The 18,741-nt window shown below is 28.4% G+C and overlaps 1 long non-coding RNA gene across 1 annotated transcript; it reads left to right on the forward strand.

Moving 5' to 3' along the window:
• Positions 1-408: 408 nt before the first annotated feature.
• LOC135930728 (uncharacterized) lies at positions 409-8,533 on the forward strand. The gene is made up of 3 exons (XR_010572873.1): positions 409-435; positions 8,219-8,296; positions 8,464-8,533. It is a non-coding gene; the product is annotated as an uncharacterized LOC135930728 (long non-coding RNA).
• The last annotated feature ends 10,208 nt before the right edge of the window (positions 8,534-18,741 follow it).

Below are 18,741 nucleotides of genomic sequence, written 5' to 3' on the forward strand. Positions count from 1 at the left end.
ATGAACATCAATCAACTAGACGTTCACCAGCAAAGTTATTATTGGGGTGAAATTTAAAAACGGATCAAATTGGTTACATTTAAATGTTAGGGATGAAATGGAACGATCGAATATACGACAAAAGGCAGCACATGATGAATAATTTCAAATGAGGGAATTTGAGATTGCACAACCGATATAGGTGAATAATAAAATAAATTCAGGTTGGAGAGAAGGAGTTATAAAATCCAGAACTGATATATTAAGACAAATCAATACTTTTAATCTAAAGATATTTAAATTTTATTTTTTGCCGATCTACCGATTGAATTGTTAGTAATTTATTATAATTATTAATTGATGTTATAAAATAAAATTTAGTATGTCCCCTAAGAAAGTGCAAGCCATGTCCTATTGGTTACAAATTTGAACAAGGTTGTCAAACATGTGATTGCGGTATATTTGATTAAATTCTCAAAAAAATATTACTCATTAATAATTAATAAATTTCATACTTATTACCAAAATCCAGAAATGAGTAATAAAAGTTTTGGCCAAAATCTAGAAATAAAAAAAATATTGCTGATTAACACCTTCAGTTTCTGGGCAAAAATTCCAATTTGATAATTAAGTATCTTTAATTAATAAATAATGGCGGCAATGTTATTTTTCCGTCTGTTTTAGTTTTCCAACTTTAAATCATTTTTGAGTGCGTTATTTTATATTTTCAATTCTGAATTAATCAGAGATATATTGTATCTTGGAATACTTTCTATGAATTTCATACATTTTTGACAAAAAAATTTGAAATATATATAATTTATATTAGTTTTTCCCTTTTTATATAAATTATAAATGACTTTTAATTTAATTATAAAATTATCTACAATTCACTTGGAATACATTTCCAGTAAAATCAGATTTTTTAATTAAAACAACAGCGAAAATAAATCAAAGGTGAAAAAATAACACATTTCCGGAAAAACACATTGACGTTAACATATATATTATTATAAACTGTATAACCTGTCTAATTTTTGATATTTTTTTATATACAGTAAATGCTCTCTAATATGGGTACCGTAGGACCAAGATTGTCCAAATTTGATAGCAATTTATCTCATCATTTTATATATATAGTAGTTAATAAAAAATTAATTGGGACTACAAATTAGTAAGATTAGTTTGTTGACTGAATTATCAAGAGCCAAAATCAGACATGTTTCATCATCCAAGGATGTTTTTATCACCTAACTCATTCCAATAGGAAGATTCAAGAATTGGGGTTAGAATCATCATATCGGAATGATGCAACGTTATGTTTATTTGCAGCTATGATCGATGGATTAGCATTCTTACCTATACACGATGTCATACGAGGTATGGAGTATTTAAAAACCATTGTATCGGATGAATACAGAATTATTGATTTATTTTGATTAAAATTATGTGAATGGAGAATTGAGATATGGGAGAAACTTCAAAGGCAAGTAGAGCCATTGTTCCCACCTAAAACATGGAATGTGTTCAACGTTACGATTGCTGGGGAAAATCGAACAAATGTATGTGAAGGATGGAATAATCGATTTCAGCATATTATAGGCCACAAAAAATTTAAGATATGGGAACTAATCAATAAAATGAGGATGGAAATAGCCCTCAACATGGGCAAAATCAGCCAATGGAGTATTGGGACATACACTCCCCAAAAAATCGTCGTTATGCAACGAAACAAAATATTTTAAAAAATTTATATATTGAAGATTTATTTATGAGTAACAGTTTTTTGAAAATTTTATCAAATATATAGCAATCACATGTTTGACAACCTTTTTTATCAAATTTTTAACCGTTAGGACATGGCTTGCACTTTTTCAGGGGACATACTAAATATTATTTTATATCACCAATTAAATAATAAATATCAATACACAATCGGTAGAGTTGTACATTTCGGGAAAAAATAACAGTATCTACCTAAAAGTTGAAAAAATATAGAAATTATTGTATAGGTTTTATTTAATATTTATGTCTTTATCAATTTTCATTAATTACTAGATGTGGGTGCTTTATCATACAATCATAAAAAACCCGTTTAAAATATTTCTAAAAACAACAGAAAAAGGAAAATAGAATTAAAAAAAATTTCAAGGTCTACGAAATACATTTTAAAATCAAGGTCCTAACATATCTAGATAGTATATAGATGTAATTAAATCGTAAAAAAAAACCTACAGTATCGACTATTGATTGCGGACTTTTCAAAATTCATATAAATTGTTATAGGATCGACTAAATTCCGTTCTTGGGCTTTTATAAAATCTTAAAAATTTATACGTTGTATACGTTTATCTTTGTAACAAAAAATATGCCGCTGTAATAAATAGTGTTTTAATTCTAATTACATATAACTTCAGAGAAACCTTTTTATTTGTAAGAATAGACGACATCTCTCTGAACTTCTTTCAAGCTTGTCTGATCCTTGCAACAACGGCAGAATCTACACCACCATGTGCGTTTAGCATATCACCTAAATAACAAAATTTATCCACTTTTTCTAGGGTTCACCCATTGCCAAATCCAGACCACCATAGGTTATCATTATTATGTATCCCTTTCATGCATGTTCTACAAATAAAGGTCATTCTTTCTAACATCAATCTGCCTTTTTTCCGCTACATCTTTTATGTACCCATTTCTGGCATCTGGTGCATTGGATAGAATTTCTAGCAACTTTTTTCCCACATACACCACAAGGCCACTTACCGGATTCCTCCATCTTTAGATTTTCCCCACCAATCATCACCTTAGTTTTTGATGCATTCATTTTCAGGCCCTTTGCTTCTATAGTCATCTTCCATTTACTAACTTTATCCCTCAATTCTCCCTCACTGTTTGCCATTAACACAAGGTCATATGCATATAATATCTCCCAGGGAAGTCCTTCACGCATTTCTCTAGCCACCACATCCATTACTAAGATAAATAATAATGGACTCAGCACGGATCCTTGATGAAGTCCTACCTTCACCTCAAAGCTGTCACTATCACCATAATCCGTCCGTACTGCTGTTTGTGCTCCAACATACATTGCCATCACTGCGGTAACCAACCATTCTTCCACACCTGATTATCTCAAGGCCCATCTAGTAATCTCATGCGGCACCCTATCAAATGCTTTCTCCAAATCAACAAACGCATAATAGAGTTACTTTTCCTTAGCAAGATACTTCTCCTGAATTTGTCTCACCACAAAAATTGCATCTGTCGTGCCTTTTCCCGATGTAAAACCAAACTGCATTTCATCAATTTTAATTTTTTCCCTTAACCGCTTCTCTAACACTCTCTCAAATACTTTCATTGCATGTTCCAAGAGTTTCTGTAAGACCCGCAATCTAAAGGATCACCTTTTCCCTTGTATACTGGGATAATTATACTTCTTCTCCAGTCCTCGGGAATAGTTCCTTTTGTGACAATATGATTGGCTAAATTCATTAACCATTCAATCCATAAATCATAAGAACCTTTAAACATCTCTGATACCACCATCGTTAAATCCGATGCCTTCCCTTTTTACATCTTTTTCACTGCTCTCTTTATCTCGTCCTTGCCAAATTTACACTCTGGGCCTTCTATCTTTGCACGATTAACATTATTATCCCATTCATTTTCTTCATTCAAAAGTCCTTTCATGTAAATCTTCCAGGTGTTCTTAATACCACTACTATCAATCACCATTTTTCCTTCCATATTTTTCAAACACTTTACACCTATCACATTCTGCCTCTTTTTTGACATCTGCTTTGACACTCGAACCATATTATTCCATTTCTTTAGCAAACTCGTGTCTTTTTTCTTCTTGAGCCATCGCTATAAATTTCTTAGCATTTCTTTTAGCCATCTTGTAAATATCGTTATCACTATTTTCTTTGCTATTATACCATACTTTGAAACACCTCCGTTTCTCATCCACGGATTTCGCTACCTCCGGGTTCCACCACCAAGTCTCCTATGTCTAGGCGGCCCTTTTGTCCATCCATATACCTCCTCAGTTGTCATTACCCAGGCTTTCTTCATGGCTTCCCACTTGTCATTCACCCCATATGCTTGTGCCACCTCCGCCTCCCTAATCGCCAAAGCCATATTGAATTGACGTCTAGCACTCTCCTTCTTCAATTTCCAAACCTTCAGCCTTGGGACAAACTTTCTTTTAGTGACCCTGGCACCTTTGAGAGTGAGATCTCCTACAACTAGTGGATGCTGATTTATATATTCCTCTCCCGGTATCACTTTCACATTTTTTACTATATATCGATCACATCTCCTTAATAACAAGTAATCCACTGCACTTTTGGTACTACCCGACTTATAAGTCACGCTTCTCTGATTCTTTCTTAAACATTGTATTACAGACAATCATATCCATAGCATCACTAAAATCTAGAATTCTCTCTCCTTACAAATTTCTCATAATGCCGTAACTAAACCCTCCATGTACTCCTTCATAACCCTTACTACTCGCTCCCACATGTCCATTCAGATCACCAACCAGGATAATCCCCTCTTCATTTGCCAGTGTATGTCACCCCCAATAGACTGTCCCAAAATATATCTTTCTCTTCTTCACTTCTTCCAACCTGAGGAACATATGCCGAGATAATATTATATAGCTTTCTACCAATAATCATCTTGATAACCATTATCTGGAATGATTATTATCCTCTGGATTAGCCGGTCTAGATGTTGGGGGTCAGGATTATTTTTACATAAAACATTCACTCTTGGTTTTAATGAGTTGGACTTGATTCAGAGGGAGGGGAATAATAAAAATTTGATAAGTGTATCAAATGAAAGATAATCATGCTATATTTTGATTGTGATGATAATTAACGCTCATACTGGGCGGATCTAAGTATTGAAGGCGGGTGGAGTAAAAGTGTATAGTAAAGTTTAAAAAAATTCGATCAAACTTAGAAATATATTTGAAGATAACAAAGTCTGTTTTGTTTAATATATTCTTTAATAAAATAAAAAATTTTGTTTAGAAATATTAATGACGCCTTTTAAAATAATGATTATTTTTAAAATGCGACGTTTTTTTTAATGCTATCAAGGTATATAAGTTATATAAAAAATGCAACTTATAGGGAAAAAAAGTGTCAATATCTGGAGATATGGAAGAACTCTCTGACTAAGTTTATAATTTAAATACTACACTTACTTGAGTTGAGGCTTGGGAAGTCATTTTCCCTGATTGTAATTTTATTTCGTCCAATTTTTTTATTTTTAGAATGGCAAAATGTGACGATCAAATTTATTTTTAATGAATTATGTATTAATGATTTTTATAAAGTTTTTATTTATTATATTTTTGTCTATAATATACAAAGTTTTTAATTTTTATTTTATATTTAGTTTATCATATCAATTGAGTCATATTTTTTAAATAAAATTAATGAAAATTGATCATCTGATGCCAATATGAAGCCCATTAAATATTTAATAGAATATATGTATGAACAGCCTCGTAGCCATGAGGAGGGGGGGGGGGTTACATAGCATCCAAATTTGTATTTAATGACTTATAAAACAAAAAATAATTAGCCGAATTAAACTTTGCCCCACCCTCTCCATCCACTGACGCTTCCTGTACACGGGCTTGTGCATGCAAATTAATTGCCAAAATATTCGACTGTCATAAATTGAGGTTTGGACTTTAAAACCTTCTTTTTATAATTTACCATGAAAAATTAAGTTTAACAAAACCATAGTATTAATTTATAATACTATATAATACCTCAGGCCATTTACAAAATAATTAATTAATATAAAAGATGTTTTAATAGGTTTTGGAAAATCGTCATTATATGTTTCTAATTGTTTCCAATTGTAATTTAATTTTATATTCAGAATATTATATCATTTTTAAAATAAACAATATTGCAAAATATGAAGTATTCATTTTATTTAGTTTAAAGTTCTCATTAATGATTTCTTCTCGAAAAATGATGATGATATTTCTAATATTCTGCCCCATTCTTTCGAGCTACCTTTGTCAACACTACACAACAATAAAACAACCTATAGGTAAATGTGTAATTCCTAAATTTTGTCATATTGATAAACAACACAATTTTATCTTGACCCGTGAATAGGCTAAATTAGGTCCGCTTTGACTAGGGTGAAAAAAGACCTTGAATTCTACTAGGCGTTGGGCTAGCCCCTGGTCCGTAGCAAGTAATTTGTGTTTTAGGAGAGGGTGCGACTGTTTATTGAGGAGTGGGCATAATTTTTGAATAAAACAAATAGTAGGATACTCCTAAAAAAAAATTGATATCTTCCACGCGCATTCAAGCTAACTGTAAATTTATTAATTCTTTTTATACTATAAAAATAAATGTTAATCCTTTATTCATGCCAATTCCTATATAATTTAATTGTTAAAGCATATTATTCGATTCTTATATTCATTTTTAGTGTTTAGTCTTAATTTACCCTTAAACTAAGGGGAGTTAAGAAAAATAATAGAGATAATAAGTAGTTAGATCCAATAATTTTGGTAGCTAATCTTTGTAAAAAGAGGGAGAGATTCCTTTTCTCTAACCTTAAAAACATGGCTCTGGCTGACAATTAATTTGAAGAAAAGTAATCTTATATCAATTATATTAATTTTTTTCAAAAAATAATTAGAATTTTGTTTAAAGCAGCCCACTCAAGTTGAAAAGGTTCAGATTCTTATGCACATAAAACATCACCTAAATCATATTTATTGCTAATATGAATCTAGTAATAGGAAATGAAGAAAAAATATATTAGGATGATTATTTTTTTAAGTAGCAATCTTAATCAATATAATATGATGTTATTAATATTTTAAATACTATTATTTCGTAACTGTTTTTAACACTAGCGTCGGCGTAGTAAAATAGCCATCGGTGGAGGATTAGCGCGGCGACGCACTTCTATATATTATTCAATTGATGATAAATTTATATTTGTTGTATGAAAATCCTTTAATCATTGAGTCATAAGTTCATTTATTTGGTTTCTATAAAGTGAAATATATTTTTTAAAAAAATGTTGAAAACGAAAATTATATTTTTCGTTTAGAAACAAGGTTTTCACAATTCTTTGGCCAGCTATCTAAAATGGCTACAAATAGAGCTTATTCCCCCTATCTTTTTTACCTATCTTTCATATAGAAAATTATGGCACATTTTTTTTTGATATTATGTTTTAAAACCGAATGTTTCCAAGCGCAAATTTTTTTTTTGATGTCGGCAATATGTTATTTTTACAACTTTAAATCATTTTTTGAGCTCGTTTTTTTAAATATATTCTATTATGTTTGGAACGCTTATCTTATGAATTGTAGACAATTTTTTCTGTTAACCTTTGAGTCATTTATAATTTATATAAAAAATATATAAATATTTTAATATATATTATATTAAGCTTAAAAGTTCATGGTAAAATTGTCTGAAATTCACTGATGATGGTATACATTTCCGGTAAAATAAGATTTTAAAATTTTTAAAAACGTGCTCAAAAAATGATTTAAAGTTAAAAAAAATAACATATTGACGGAAAAAACACATTGACGCTAACATATACATTATAAACTGTATAACCTATCTTATTTGGCGTCGGGGCCAAGTGATTTTACAAAAACTTAGACAGTTTGACAATTTATCAAAACATTTTACTTTCCAATAGTAGTTAACAAGAATTTTATTTAGTCCTATATAGTCAAATTATTAAATTGCCCAAATTATTAAGAGCCCAAATTAGGTAGGCAGAAATAAAAAAACGAATCATTTTCAGGTATATATTTTTAGTTTGTTCCCCTCCCCCTCCCCTTGTTCTTTTCCTTGGGAAAATGGCAGTGATAAAATATTTTTTATAAATCGTCACCTGATAAATAGATTTTTTCATCTCCACTTTTTATAATTCTACAGGAGAGTTAAAATTTAAGTTTCTTCACTATGATGGTCTAACTTTATACAGACTATGATTTAACTTATTTTATAAATATTTCGGAATTTTTATTTAAATAGAATAGTATAACTAAAAAATGGATTTATGTAATAAAAAAATTCATTTTTTACAAAAAGTGGATAAGGAATGAATAACCTAATTATTAGGCGACTATATTTAGCACTCGTATTTTGTTTTTTGCTGAAATGTTGCTTTTATTGATTTTGTTTGGTAATATATTTTATTTCCAATTCTTATACAGAATGTCCTCTGAGGAAATGCACGGTATGTCCATATAGTTACCAATTTGATGAGCAGGGTTGTCAAACATGTGATTGCTGTAAATATTTTGATAAAATACTTTTTTGAATTAAACAATGTAAAATAGCATTCGGGATAATTTGGCGTCATAGCCTACATCTCTCTTTTGTTAGAACTCCTATTTGAAATATAGTCTTAAAATATATTATTGATTTAAACTGATAATTATACTTTGTTTTCTTTTAGCTTTGATCACACCCAGATGTTCTAACAGATGCGACAATGGATTTGAAAGAGACAAGTATGGTTGTGCAACTAGAACTCCTATTTAAAATATAGTCTTAAAATATATATTATTGATTTAAACTGATAATTATACTTTGTTTTCTTTAGCTTTGATCACACCCAGATGTTCTAACAGATGCGACAATGGATTTGAAAGAGACAAGTATAGTTGTGCAACTTGTAAATGCAGTTAAGCAAAATATTTGATGTATATTTGGAATTTTCTATTATTTTTGCCCAAAATACTGTTTTATGGACCGATTTAATATTTATATGAGTTGTTTTTTTATAGAAAATTGTGAAATGCCAAAATTTGACAAAAAAATTTTTTTTCCTTCTGACAATATCTTCTTCCAATGATTGAACGTTACTTGATTGTCACACTTCCTTAATTCTTCTTCCTAGTTTATTAAATATCCCAAAGGACTTTATAAACTCGAGTTCAACCCAATTAAACTTGTGTTATCCAAACAAACTCCTGCCAGATCCTACTAACTTTAGTCTGATTCAAATAAACTCAGGTCTGGCTCGGTAAACTCGAATAAAGAGGTTTGGACAAATATTCTGTTTGACTCGAATCGTATCGCATCTTGATTTTTCAATTTTAATTTCAGCAGGAGCGGGACCTCGACAAAATTTTAAAATATTTTTTTTCAATAACAATTTTCTTCCAGTGCCCGTATTTTTCGTATTCAAACATACCTTTTAAAGATGATTGGGTCGGGCCGTACCTTCCAATAATGTCTGCGAAGACAGGCTCATTAGAATCATTTCCCACATCTTTTTTACTATTTTTTTTTATCCAATGCAAATTTAATATATATTTTTTTGTAATTTTTTGTTTTTAGAACCGAAAGCTTCGTACTATTTCTGTCTATAATATAATATACTGTATAGTTATTTTCTTTTCAATATATTTAATATTTGTATTGCATCAACTGCCAAATTTTTTAATAAATTTATTATGAAAAGAGAATCATAAAGCACGAAATGTGAATTTTAAGCCACTAAATCTTCCTTTCACGCCTATTCATTCGCAATATTTTTTATTATCAAAGTACCTTCATAATACCTCAAATACTTTAACTTGGCGTGTGCCTAAAAACTAGAACCCTTTCCCTTACGGACGATTGGGTGTTTTTATTGTGCCATGGCCTTTATGGCGCTGGGACAGAGCGCTTATTGCGAGAAATTTTCAATATGCACAAAGTAATAGTGAAATAACTAATAACACATTGCAATATTAAAAACCGAAGGCGAGGAAAGTTCAATAGAGAAATATAAATTAACTAGTTAATAACCCGTCAAGAATGACGGGGTTGAGGGGTAATGAGTTTGTGTATATGGTACTATATATACTTTATTAATATATTATATAAAAATATTAAAATTTAGGCGAAAAAGAGGTAAATTTGTGAATAACACCTCATTAGATATTCTTAATTTCTGATATCTATCATCGAATAAGGGAGAAAAGTATGATGACCCGTCTTTTTAGAAGGGCAAAATGAAAAATATATAACTAAGAGTACCAGAGCTCCTGTTAGTCAGCATTGCTGAGTCCATCAAAAATGACGGAGAATGAGAATTTTCTCCTTACTCTTTTATGATAGTTGTTACCTGTTATTTGAAATTAATATCCAATTTTTATTCTTTATAACCCCCTCCCACCTTCAGGTAGGTCCAATCCATTAAAACTAAGTTTAAATGCTATGTTTTGAGTCAAAATATATTTAAAGCTTTTACTTGATACCCATTAGAGGTGGGAGCGGGCCGTGAAATTACGCGCCCACCGTGTCACGGTGGGTCACGGCGTGAATGTGAAGAAATTTTAAATTATTAGGCGTGACTGGGCGTGACGGGCCTTTCCAAAATTTTCCCCGTGCGTGAGTGGGCGTGAACACAAATTTCCATAAATCACGGAAATTTTAATTTTTAAAATTGTTTTTTATTAATATTAATTTGCAAATTTATAATTTTAAAAAATATATATTTTATTTATTATTTAATTTAATTTAGTTTTTTAAAAAAAAGATTAGTTTTTGAAAACAAAAAATCTTTCGCATTTTATAAACAACATCCGAGTAAACCTATTTTTACTTTTGCTAGCTTTTTCTTTTAAAATTTATATGTTCAAATTCAAATCAAATTTATCAACAAGCTTATTTACATGTATATAGTGATCTTCTTTCAAGTATTTTATTATTATATATATTATTTTACATTGAAAATGTAATTCTTCGCATTAAATTATAAATTTTAGTATTTACAAATGTCATTGAAAGTTTTTACTTTTTATTATTTGTAATAAATGCTTTAATGTAATGTATGAGTAGTGAAGGAGTAGAATTTATAATATTATATTAATATATAATAAGTATTTCTTTATTAACAATTAAACTCAAAGATCTAGAGTACTATTAGACCCAACAAAATACAACAACCAATGAAAAATAATAAATCGGAAATATGGTAATACATAAATTTAAATATGTTTTATTTTCATTTATCTTTATTATTTATACTAATCATTTTCACTCAAATTATAATGATTCGAAATTAATATAACACATTGTTTAAATTTTCTCATATTTACCAACAAATCTAACATACTCAATATAATTGTCATAAATAAAGTTGCATATTTGGATTATATATATATTTTAAAATATAGTTAACAAATATTTTAAAAATTTCAAACATTACTCATATAATTTAAAATCTTGTTGTTTTATTAATTTTGGTTTATACCTTTTTATTAATCAGGCTAAGGAAAATCACATGACATATTTTTCTAATATATTATTTAAATTTTAAACAAATGGTCTTAATTTTTTTACTATAATCTTTGGTATAAATAATTTTAGAAAAATACTTCATTCATTCTTCTTTATTTATTAAATAAATGATTTTAAGCGACCTTGAAGAGGAAAATCATACACAAAGCAGTGGAGAAGGAGATAATAATGTTAATAATAATAATGAAATAATTGAGATGGACATGATTTCAAAATCAGAGATGTTAACTAAAATAAGAAGGAAAGACATTGATATTGAATTTAAAGCTCCAGAAAACAGAAAAAGCAAGATATGGGATAATTTCTTAACAATTTATTATAAAGGTACCTTACAAAATTTTGTAAAATGTACAAGTTGCCAAAACGTGATATCATATAAATGTAAAACAGGTACTGCCAGTTTATTATGACATAAATGTGTCATAAAAAATACAAAAAAACATTCTGATCAGACAATATATAATATGTTTAAAAGACAAATGTCAGATTAATCAAAAGCAGTTTTACAAAAAAATCAGTTATATTTTATATGTAAAGATCTACGACCTTTAAATGCTACAGAAAGTGAAGGATTTTATAAGCTTGGCCAAGAGTTAATTAATGTTGGTGTTACATATGGACAACAAAATATAAAAGATATACTTGTTAGTCGAAAAACTCTTATGAATTCAGTAGCTCCAAAAATATATGAAGAAATTAAAATTATGATAATAAGCTTGATCAAAAACAATTACTCGTCCATAACCACCGACTTTTGGACAGATGAGTATAAAAATCGTAGTTTTTTAACTATTACTCGGCGGATTTTGAATTAAAATCATTTGTTTTGGCTACAAGGGTAATGGATGAAAAAAAAACAGGAGTCAATATCAAAATTATAGTAAATTCAATTTTGGAAGAATACACAGACATAAATTATTTAAGTAAATGTATAGTGGTAACTGATAACGGGGCAAACCTAATATGTGCATTTAAAGATGATGAAAGGCTACCCTGCATATGCCATATATTAAACAACAATATGCATTACATTTTTGATAATTGTTTGGATGAAATAGCTGTAAATATAAATGGTGTTAAAAAAATAGTACAGTATTTCAAACAATCAACAGCTAACAGCAAACTAGGCTACACTCTTAAACAAGATGTGATAACTAGATGGAACTCTGTATATATCATGATACAGAGTTTCTTAAAATCATATTCCGAAATTCAGGTGTACTTGCTTAGCAAGCAAGAATTAAATCGACTAGCCACTGTTGATATTACCATCTTACGGCAGTTAGAATTTTTTTTATCAATATTTAAAGAATGCTCGGAAAATCTGAGTGCCGATTCTCATCCCACAATAAATGAAGTTTATCTGTGGAGACAAAAATTATTAAAGTTTTGTCAACCCTCTGAAGGGGATACAACAATAATAGAAGCCTTAAAAATCAGGACTGGATGTCTTTTAAAAGAAAGATTCATAATGCAGCCCCTACATAAAGTAGGCTTAATTTTGGATTTCAAAAGCCTTAAGTTTTTATCTGAAGAAGAAAAAAACGATATATATAAAACTATCATAAAAATGCTAAATGTCATAAAATATGATATGAATAAGTCAATGCCAAAGCCAACTATTAGCTGTCATAATTCATCCTACACTCACAAGAAACCTAATATTAAATAAAACATTTAGAGAATTTCTAGATGATACTGATGAACCCTCACCATCTATCGAAGAAAGCTGCAAGGATGAACTTAAAAGATTCATCGCTCAGAAGACAAATAATAATGATAGTATTTTGAAGTTTTGGAAGCATGAAAATTCGTTTCCTTGTTTGAAAAAATTAGCGAGTAAAATTTTATCCGCCCCTGCAAGTTCGGCATCTAGTGAAAGATTGTTTTCTGTAGCCAATCGCTTGTTGGAGGAAAGGCGTACTCAATTAAAATCAAAAAACATGGATATTATTCTTTTTTTAAATAAAAATTTCGATTTATAAATTGTATTTATTTTTTGTTATGGAATTATAGAAATAAATAGAATAAATTCAAAAAAGTATATAATTATAGGTTACCAATTTTGAAAAATATAAAAACACCGTGAATTTTCGGGCGTGACGTGCGTGAATCAAAATATTGCCTTTCGTGAGCGGGCGGGTCGGGTCAAAAATTTTTTAGTGGTAAGCGTGAGTGGGCTTTATTACCACCGTGAGTGGGCGGGCCGTGAATAAAAAATTAGGCCCGCGCCCACCTCTAATACCCATATCAATATTATTTTTTAAAATTTACTGATCATCTATGTCTATTATTTATGAAGAAAAATTCCCAAGCAAGGCCACAATAATTTTGAAAAAATTTCCCCAACCCCAACCAAAGATCATAATAATTATGGTAGTTGAGAACTGGAATAAAATATTTTAAAAAATCATAATGAATTTAAAAATACAATCAAAATCAGATTTTATGCCTTGGTTTATTTGTTTTAGGTCAATGTCTGATCCATAGTTAATAATAAAAAAAATTCCCAAGCGTCCAAGCTGATAAAAATTTGAAAATTTTCCCAAACGTACCCAATATAATTTATAAAAATATTTTGCAAGCCCAGCCCGACCCTAATTTAAAAAAAATTTTCTCAAACCTTGCCAACCGATAATAATTTTGAAATTGTTTTCCTAAGCCTGGAACTTCCAATAAAAAAGATAAATATTAATATATTTAAATTACTTATCATAATATAATTTCATTATAAGAAGAATTGTATTACAAAATTTAGTTTTCTTTTTTTTTAAAAAAACAAAAATTTAACATTAGAAATATATAGTCTCCTTCGATTTATATAACATTAAGATGATAAGAAAGTTGATATTAAAAATAAAAATTAACTTAAGATGATAGGAAAGTTATAAAAATAAAAATTAACATTAAGGTTATACGAAATCGTTCATTTCTTGATCACGACGATTATATATATTAGATATGCGTATATTATTTATAGTAAATATTTCGGAGACGAATCGTTCTATGGTTGTCTTGGGATAATTTTTCGGAATTCATATGGTAAGTCGTCACAGATTGAGATTATAGACTGGACAATTAGGAAAGTAATGACTGGGTAGCTTGGCTTTTATTAAAACCGTCGTGGAGACCTCGTTTAGATTGTCGGTAGCTTGATCGTGAGGAGCACTGAATAGGATGTCCCATCTCTTTCGCAAAGCCTGATATGTGATGGCCCATTGAATAGATTCTCGTCGGTGGATACTTAAATAGATATTTTTTAGATAGATGTAAAGGCTTCGAATCCAATTTTTCGCGGTATTTGCGTTAGTATGATTTCCAGCAAGAAAGAAAGCGAGGGAAGGAGAGGAGAGGAAAAAGATGGAAGAGATGCTGACTTAGGTCACAACCCTTTAACTTTTTATCTATTGAACTAATATCTCTAAAAATTCGTCAAAATGTGAAAAGATTAAATAAGTAAGCCCCAAGTTTCCTCAGGCAAGGTCGATTCTTGCTTGACTTTATAATTATAAATTCATCTTTATAAATATCAATTTTTTTTTAAAAATAAATAATTTCTTTAAAATTGCAATTAATATCAGGTTCTCTCCTTAAACCAATTTTATTTTAATTCTTCAAATAGTAAAGATATCGTTATAAGACCTCAAAATAACTCCGTCAAACATAAACTTAATCAATAGTTTTCTCTTTAGAATGCTAAATTTTAGAAGAGAGAGGAACATATTGATAAACTATTCTTTTTTTTTAAAGTTAAATGTTTTAAAGGATTGAAACGACGAATATTTCAGTATCCGATAAAAATAAAGATTTATCAAACTTCGGTTTGTTAAAATTCATAATATCGGTTCGGTTTGCACTTTAAAAACCGGTTCTAACCTCTCTACATGCAAACTTATTATAATTATGTAGAGAAAAAAATGTTAACATTTAAAAATAATATTGATTCCGTCAAATAATATCCATAAGGATAAAGAATAAACTATATTTGAGAACACTTTTATACGTTAACTCGGGTAGTTGCTGTCAATTAGCAATATATAAAAATATATAAAAAATAGTTACTGATACTTATCATCAATCAATAAAAATTTATTATTATAATCGTTTAAAGAGTTCATCGAAAGATTCAAACTGCTTTACCGATATTTTTAAAGGTTCGGGTGATAAAATTTGATTAAGGTTCAGATCATTTTTTATTATATTCATTTCAAAATACCAAAAAAAGAGGAACCGAAACCGCTTAGAAATTTTGTACAAGAGGATGTAAGCATCTCCTATTTGTCCATGATTATATATAGCATTATTTATCGTCTTCCGCAATAATATCGTAGTATTCCTCTGCGGATATAAAAACTTTAATGGTTAATTTGATTTAGGAAAACAGATAAATCATTAAATCCTATCAATATAAATTTGCAATAGGAAGAAATCTCATTCCCTTCTTTGGTTTCTTTTTATTTAACCAAAAAAAATTCTATTTAAAACCTTTAATATTATTTTTCTCAAAAATGCATTTTTAAAGTAACCATAAAGCTCTTCGTCACATTTTTTGGGAGAATTACAAGAAAGTTACATTTTATGTCGCGTAGCGCTAACTGTAACATTATGTTGTTGGTAACTTTTGCCCAGCCTTGATAGGAATAGAAATTACTTTCATTAGAGTTTTGGAAAAGAATTTTAAAAAAATCTTCTTATAACCTTTGGTATTATGATATGTTATCGAGTTATATTTATTTATCTTTACATCCTGGTTTTGTCAACAAAAAATAACATATCAATTTTTTTTTTTGATTTTTATAACAAGATATTAAATAATTTTTTAAATAATTAATTTTATCTAAAAATCCAGAGAATAAGTTCAAAATTCTCATTTCTTAAGCAAAAAATTGGATTATAATAAATGATGATCAAATTTTTTATTTTCTGTTCCTTTATTTCAAGCTACTTGGGCAAGCAGAACAATCTAACGATCCTAAAAAATTGGAGTAAATATGTTTAATTCTTTATTTCTTTATTTCTTTATTTCTTTCTTTCTTTCTTTCTTTCTTTCTTTCTTTCTTTCTTTCTTTCTTTCTTTCTTTCTTTCTTTCTTTCTTTCTTTCTTTCTTTCTTTCTTTCTTTCTTTCTTTCTTTCTTTCTTTCTTTCTTTCTTTCTTTCTTTCTTTCTTTCTTTCTTTCTTTCTTTCTTTCTTTCTTTCTTACTTTCTTTCTTTCTTTCTCTTTCTTTAACTTTCAAAAATTAAATATAATTTTAAAAATATTTTTAATTTGCAAAAAAGATTATTTATATTCAAAATGAATCCTCATTTTGTAATGGCTTAGTAGTTCAGAAATATATATCTCGATTAAGGCGCAAAAATCTGGTTTGCTTCCCAGAGTTTTCTAAACTAACTCTTGGACCGGCCAGAAGGGTTATGTTTCTAGATACAAAAAATCTTATGCAGTAACATTTATATAAAATGTATTTATCTAGAGATTTTAAGCTGTGACAATTTTAGATACATATTGATGCAATTTTATTCTGCGATTTTTTATCATATAATTTTTAAAAAAAATTACTATTGTAATTAAATTTATTATTTTTCGATTCTTTCCATTTCAAGGTAAGCGTTATTTAACACAATTAATTAAGAAAATATGGTGGTAATAATATAATAATTGTACATTATACATAGGTGATTAATATTAGTGATATACTGATGAAAAACAATCAACATAGTAAATTTTTTATAAACTTTACCTGATTATAATAAAAATATATATCTTGATTCTATTTTTAAAAAATATCTGTATCAAGATACATTTTTAAGTCCCCATATCTGAATATTTATCAAGATTGAAAAGTATTTAATCTAATCATTGGTAATGTTGTGAGTAATATTTTTACAATTAACTAGTCATCTTTAATTTCGTTTTGAAATAATTATTTAATAAGAATTTTTACATATAAAATCTAAATCATTATAATCCTCACAATAAAAGGGGGGGGGGTCCAATATAAATAAAATAATTCAAAATTGAAAGTTCTAAATAATAATAATCTTTTTATAAATAAGTTATATAAATAAAACAATCAAATGTAACTCAAACTTAATTAGTGCTAATTTATTTACCATGTAAAGGGTTTGAGATATCCGCAGACCATTAATTTTATTTTCTAGATTTTTCTACTTCCCCTAGAGATCAAGGCTATTTAACAAACCCAATTATAATATTCGTAAAATTATGTGATTTTATTCTACTGTAATAAGACCATGATGAAAAAGCATAGGTGGGGTAACATAAAATATTGTTACTATAATAAATCTTCCAAACCATTTCAGTTCAAAATCCATTAAATAAATTTATTCAGGTTTTAAAAATAGAAATTTATAGTTCTATCTTTGAAAAATCCATTTTTTAAAATTTGTTTTTAAAAAATAATTATTTCAAAATAGTCACTATTAGCAATTATCGCGGCATTACTCTCACTGTGTTAATATCTTCGCGATATAAGATTCATGAAATGGTTTTCGTTATATTAATTACGATTTGGGTTCAGGTATAATGACTTCGTTTAAATTTTTTCCATTATTAACTCTTGTTATTTCGCCCTAAAGAGTTCGCTGTAAGGGTTTCGTTATAAAAATTTGCGCGTTTTATTCATGTGGGAATGGTAATAGCAAGTAGATTTGTGATAAGGTTTCACCATAAATTTAATTTGCTATAATACATTCGCGATAAAAGTTTTCGCGGTAAAATTTTTACGGAATTGGCATATAACCTAATAATGACTATTTTTTAATTTATTTCTAAATATTAACCGATTAACTTTCTGAAGGATTTAATTTCTAGAGTTATTCTTCCGTTTTTTTGTTTTTAAGATATTTTTTTTCCGTATCTTTATTATATAGTTTTATTTTTATGAAATCTTTTTTTAAGGTTTATTATCCCTCAGTATTTTTCTCTTTTACCCAATAAGACAAACATACCCTTTTTTATTGAATTACAGAAATGTATTAATATGTGTTAAATCTAAAAACGATTTTTTTATTTTTCCATTATATTTTTCATCAATTTTTTTCCCCGTTTTAAAAGTAAACATTGTTTAATTTTGAGTGTAGTTAATTAATTTTCTATCGAATCAAAAATTAACCTTGTCCTTGAAAAAAACCTAGATTTGTACCCGAAGTATTTACACGCGAAGTAAATTATATAAATTTGTAGAATGTTGGAAGTACAAAAAGAAGGATATATTTTATATATCGGTTACACAAAACAAATAAATAAAAAAAAATTTTCGAATATTTCTCATATAACCTTCACAACATGAATAGATGTAAATTAAGCCATAACTTTGAAGAAGAATAAAAATAAAATGTTAAAGAAAATCTTAAAAATTGCCCTCTTCTATAATGTAATTAGTTAGGGGGGAATTAAATCGTTTAAAAGGATATAGACT

The sequence above is a fragment of the Gordionus sp. m RMFG-2023 genome, unplaced genomic scaffold, assembly GCF_954871325.1.
Source record: "Gordionus sp. m RMFG-2023 unplaced genomic scaffold, tfGorSpeb1-WG-v2 contig_367, whole genome shotgun sequence".
Lineage (NCBI taxonomy): Eukaryota > Metazoa > Nematomorpha > Gordioida > Chordodea > Parachordodidae > Gordionus > Gordionus sp. m RMFG-2023.